Raw genomic sequence first — 6,000 nt, 5'->3', positions numbered from 1 at the left:
TTGTGTTCTCCTAAGAATACCAACCTCCTGCCAGACAAGGAGGAGAGGCAGGCCTTAGCAACCCAGAGGTGGGATAAGGGGCATCTCGGGAAATCAGACTTTACTGGTCACTGAGAACCAGAATTCCTCAACCTCTTATCCTTGTTTCCATTTCAAGAGACCTCGGACAGTGGTAAAATTCCAGGAGGTAGTGCAAAAGATTATCCCAAGAGTAGAGGACTGCAGGCTGCTTTTCCCACACACCCTCAAGGTTCAGCATCAAAATTAAGTAATTTATAGAAATATCACATTTCTTACACATTTGAGTTTGTAATCTGAGATTAACAAAACACTACAATGAGAATAGTAAATTTTACACATAGCATGTTTAGTTAAAATTGCAATTCTGGGCCTCTTAAAAAAAAAAAAAGATTCCAGAAAGTCCTTCTGCTTTAATTCTGAGGAAAAGATTCCAAATTAATGAACTGGTGAGTTTACCACACGCACATAGAGAGACATACCAACACCAGACTAAACACACACAGAGAACAGCTCTAAAACTTATGTAAACCATTAGACATCTATACAAATGGGACCATTTTTTCTAATTTTATGTAATAGTTATTTTAAAATATAAAAGAAAGGACGTGTCATGTAAGCATTGATGGGATAAGATAACAGAGGAAAAACACTCCATAGGTTTTAAGTATTAGAGGAACGTTAGAAATACTGTAGTCCCATTTTATAAATGTTCATACTCAAAAGTATCATTTTTTTGTTTTGTTTTTTGTTTTTTAAGATTTATTTATTTATTTAATTTATACAAGCACTGGGTACAGTCAGAAGCGCGGGAAGGTGAGAGAATTCACCAGAGCCAGAGCGGGGAGCAGAGCAGGCAGAAGGACCGAAGTACACTGCTGAGGGGAGCAGCGGGCGGCAGGAAAGGTCTGCGCGCCATGTGGGACCCTCCTCCGTGGCTGGGGAGCAGCCGGGGATAGAACTGGCACTGCAGAGGCTGCGGTCAGCTTCGCAACCCAGCGCTCAACTGCTGCGCCACCGGGGAGGCCCCATATTATTATTATTATTATTTTTCATACTCTAAAGTATCTGGTGATATAAAAGTGTTGCCTCAAAATTTTTCATGCCCCATGAAAGGTGGGAGACCATGACCTCTTGCTTTGAATTTGTGTGATTAGCAAATGATGTTGTGACTTCCCAGACTATATCATAAGTGTCCTCTTGGCCCACCCACCTTAAAGGAAGCCAGTTGCCAGGTGAGAACTTACTGTCCTGACACTGCCAGCTGGGACGTCACATCATGTTCTAGAGGATAGCCCCACTCATCTTCCAGCCTTTACCAGCATTACCTGTTAGACTGAGGCCTCTTGGGTGTGAACATAGCTAAGCCATCACATTCTAACCCCAGGTGACATCTGGCTTCAGTGGCAGAAGTGACCCCAGGTAAGTCCCAGCCAGAGACTCTCCCACATTCCTCACTTACAAAGTTTGAACAAAATAGAATGGTGGCTTTATTTATTTATTTTGGTAAGATCGAAAATCAAATCAAGTTTGTGAAGCTTCTAGAGCCATCTTTGGGAATCCCCAAGTGAGCAAAGGAGAAAAAGCTTGGGCTTGGCATCTTTTGTCTTAGAAAATTCATACCAGGAAAAATTGCTTAAAAGTCTATAACATGTTGAATGATGGCCCTCAAAAGATGTGTCCTTGGTATCTGTCTGATGACCTTGTTTAGAAAAGGAGTCTTTGCAGAGGTAATTAGTGATCTCAAAATGAGATCATCCTGGGTTATCCCAGTGGGTTCTAACTCAAGTGACCGATGTTCTTAGACACACAGAGAACAAGAGGAGAAGGTGACATGAAGATGGAGGCAAAAGTAGTTGCCATGTGCAAGCAGTAAAGAAAGGCCAATGAAGAGCATCTGGACTCATCTTGCCCTGCTTATTACCTAGAGCCTTCGGAGGAAGCCCATTGAAGCTTGATGTTAGACTCCTAAACTGAAAGAGGATAAATTTCTGTTTTAAACTACCAAGATGGTAGTAATGTGCTACAGCAACCCTAGGAAATAATGAAGCTCAGGGAGAGGGTAGTAGCAGAACTGGACGAGCAAGGCAAAGCTCTTGGGGGTAGCAGTGGTGCACATAGCCCCACATCTGCAAGGGCATTTGTAGGACAGCATACTCACCCAGGGATTTCTCTGCCTAAATCAGGTATTTTTTACCTCAGGCTGTTTCCATCCAATAGACATTACTGATTAGACATCCCAAGCACATAGTGTTTATTTGTATGTCTATTTTCTGAGCTGGATCAATGACTTCTAAAGACCAAGAGTCTTCATTACTTCCCGAAACAAAAATTTATTGAAAAACCATTATTAAGAGCTCTATTCTGTCCTAGAAGCTCAAGTGAGATGCGGAGTAATACATAGTTATTTGCGTTCAAGATGCAAAGAGAACTAGCATGCTGTACCACTTTTCATTCAACTGAAATATGTTGTTTAATGGAAATAAATGTGGGCAAACAGCTTGGAGGAGATGAGAGAGACCTGGATTGATGGCTGTGTAAGCTTGTATAAGACTCTTACCTTAATTTCCTTCACTAATCGGGATATAGAAATCACAATTACAAAATTGTTATGGATATTGAGAAATAATATGAATTTTCAAATGCTCCTGTGACACCAGGGCTACAATTGTTCTGTTGCCCACCATTGTGGGCATGGGTGAAGGGTGAAGACTTGAAGGAAAATCTCAGAAGCAATGTGCTACACCAGCTTCAGGCAGAGTGATTTTTTGAGGATCAATATATGTGTGTGTGTGTGTGTGTATGTGTGTGTACAGAGACAGAGTGAGCAAGCGTTTCACAGTGTGTGCAATTTTTGCTTAATTAGAACAGGAAGACTATTAACAAGTTATTTTTAAATGCACCAAAGATCAAGAGGTGTATTAGAATTAAATTACACTGTGTGAAGCTGATTGGCAGGCCATGTAATGTGGGCAAGTTCACAATCTTGCCTTTATCAGCAGAGTTTGCAAAGTAGGCCTGAAAGCCATGGCCTCAAACTCATAGTCTGGAGCTATAATTATTCAAGTTAAAAAAAAAAACTAATTAGAAATGTGATAAGCAACGATTAGGCAGCCTATTTCAGGAGGAAAATGAACAAAATGAGCAGAAGCCAACTGCAGTGACTTTTATGAAAAAAGATGGACACACTTGTTTAAATGCAAACTTCCCTGACTGTCACCTGGGGAAGGAATTTCCCTGGGGACTGGACTATTAGCATGTCATTTGCATAGAGAGCTTAGAACAGAAACCACCACCACAAAATAGAAACCCCAGGGCACAAAGAACGCCTGCATTCAAAAGCTGCTGACGGGTACAAGGGACTGTGTCCCTGCTGAGGGTACTTGGAGACTCACTGCCAACTTGGAATGCTCCTGACCTTGCAATAGCAAGAACTGAAATAACCTTGGCCGAAGGGGGCCCGCAAGGGGGGGTCAGAGAACCTTGGCTCCTGTTTTGGCTGAAGCTCCTGGCCTGGAATCCAGAGTCCATGTGCCTTTGAGGAAGGGCTCTTTGGTGGCCAAGCTCCTTCCCTCCAGGGTGAACTGCATCTCCTCTCCCCTATTTAGGCTAAGGAACCAGATCTCTCCCTCAAACATTCCAGAGGTGCCAACTTGTCCTCTAACTCCAGCTTCACTTCCTGTTCAAGGAGTTCAATCCTGGTTTAAAGATCCTGAGCAAGATCTTGTTCTCTGCCCTGTTTCCCCAGCTCGAAGATGGAAGAAAAACTACCTCCGAGGTTTGCGGTGAAGTTTAAAGCAGATAAAACAGGCAAATAGTGTTTGGTGCTTACTGAGTGTTGAAGCCCTTGGTGATTAATGTGACTGGCTTCTGTGGGTAGAGCTGCCTCGCTTCATTCTTATTCATGTCTCCATCTTCCGTAGTTTCTAAAAATAAGTGCCATTATCTACTTAATGCATTTAAAAAATCAATTCAAGTTTTCAAACTCAGCTCTATTTCTAGCAATAATATTTGTGAAAGCGCAAGCTTAAATGTGTTTATTTTTTCTGACACGTTAAAATTAAAACAGACCATTAAAATAATGTTTTTAAATGTTGGCACGTCTGAAATCCACTGAACTACCACACCCGGCCACTCTGGCCCCGCAGAGTCATCCATCTTTCAATCAACCTCGGCAAGAATTTAGACAACACTTAGGTGAGTGGAGAACAAGTTCTCTGCCAGCTTCTTCCCTGCCTACTTTGGTACACAGACCCTGGGGGGAGAGAGAAGGACCAAGTCCTGCAGACAGAGTAGTTAGTTGGCCATTTCCTGAGGTGGTCTTCTCTTTCCTCTGGACAGGACAGTTTCCTGAGGAGACAGCATGAAGTAGCTAAAGAACCAAGCATTATTCCAAATTATTCAAGTTCTTTCAAATTCTAGTTCCAGGATATCATGGCTGAGCATCCAAATTCTACCTCTGAAACCCCAGGCTTTTTTCTTGATTGAGTTTTCTGAGGTATAAAATGGGCAAGGGACTCGTGGGGGATTAAATCTTATGACACAGCAGGTACTCTCTGAATGAGAAGCCTCAGAGCATGGGTGTTCACGCAAGAGACACTGCTGGCTACGGGCCCTTGGTCCTCTGTGTGGCTGCTCTAGAACTTACAGCAAAATCTTTGTGATTTCTTTGTTTCTCTGAGAAAGCAGCACTCGACTTACTACATCAATTTCACCTTGGCCAATGGCCACATTAGAGACAAAGCCTAAAGTCTCGTATGTATTCCTTATCACAATGGCATGTTGTGTAGCATGAGGCCTGAAAAACTCCATTTTACACACAATTAAACCAAGGCACAGAAATGTGAAGACATTTGCCCAGGTCACATAGCTGTGAAGTGGAAGAGCCAGTAACCACCAACATTAGTAACCATCCAAGCTGCCACACTGCTGGTTAAGATGGGACTCTCATGTCCACAGCAGTACCAGAGCTCATCATCCAGTTCAGTGATTCCCACCTGAGAGCAACTTTTGACCTCAGGGAGTATGTGGTGACATTTTGATTGTCACAGATGTGGGGTTGGTGCTGCTGGTGTCCAGGGGGAACAAGGCCTGGGGTGTGGCCCCATGGCCTGTAATGCAGGGGACAGGCCCACTCCCCAAACACTTATCAATGCAAAACATAGCAGTAGTGTTGAGGTTTAGAAACCCTGGAGCAGGTCCTACCTACCATCTTAAGTAGAAACTTAACTATTTAGAACCTAGTTGATGACTCAGAAGAAGCCACTGAGTCTCTCAGATTCCAAAACAGGTGTCTAAAAATTTGGGAGGAAAATTGAAGATACTTTGTCAGAAGAAAGCCTTCAGGCAATGACCTGGGGCCCACTGCCTAAGGCACATTCATCTAGTGATGCAGACAAAGCCAATTAAAAGCCTCTGGTGGGAGGCTGAGTGTGGCTGGGTAGAAAGGAAGAGGAAGGAAGCATGGCATCTGGCAGGGGACTTTAGGAAAGGAGAAAAATAAAAGAAATACCATGAGCTCTTAGAAACAGCCTGATCTGTGCTAAGTAGATGCAGGCATGCCTGGGACAAAGAGGGGGCAAGCTAAGAAGGTGGCCAAGAAATTCCATGCTAGAATCCAGGGACAAGGACAGGCCACAGACAACAGCTGCTGCTTCTTGTTGGAGCACAAGAAAAATTTTCCTGTACCTTTCTGGGTTCTCCTGGGCTGGCAAATAATCACACAAGCATCAGAAAGATTGATCAGGGCCTCCCCGGTGGCGCAGCGGTTGAGCGCTGGGTTGCGAAGCTGCCCTCAGCCTCTGCAGCGCCGGTTCGATCCCCGGCTGCTCCCCGGCCACCAGAGGAGGGTCCCACATGGCACGCAGACCTCTCCTGCCGCCCGCTGCTCCCCTCAGCAGTGTACTTCGGTCCTTCTGCCTGCTCTGCTCCCCGCTCTGGCTCTGGTGAATTCTCTCACCTTCCCGCGCTTCTGACTGTACC

Source organism: Talpa occidentalis, unplaced genomic scaffold (assembly GCF_014898055.3).
Source record: "Talpa occidentalis isolate TD23 unplaced genomic scaffold, MPIMG_talOcc4v2.1 talOcc4.10, whole genome shotgun sequence".
Classification (NCBI taxonomy): domain Eukaryota; kingdom Metazoa; phylum Chordata; class Mammalia; order Eulipotyphla; family Talpidae; genus Talpa; species Talpa occidentalis.
This window is presented reverse-complemented; position numbering follows the sequence as displayed.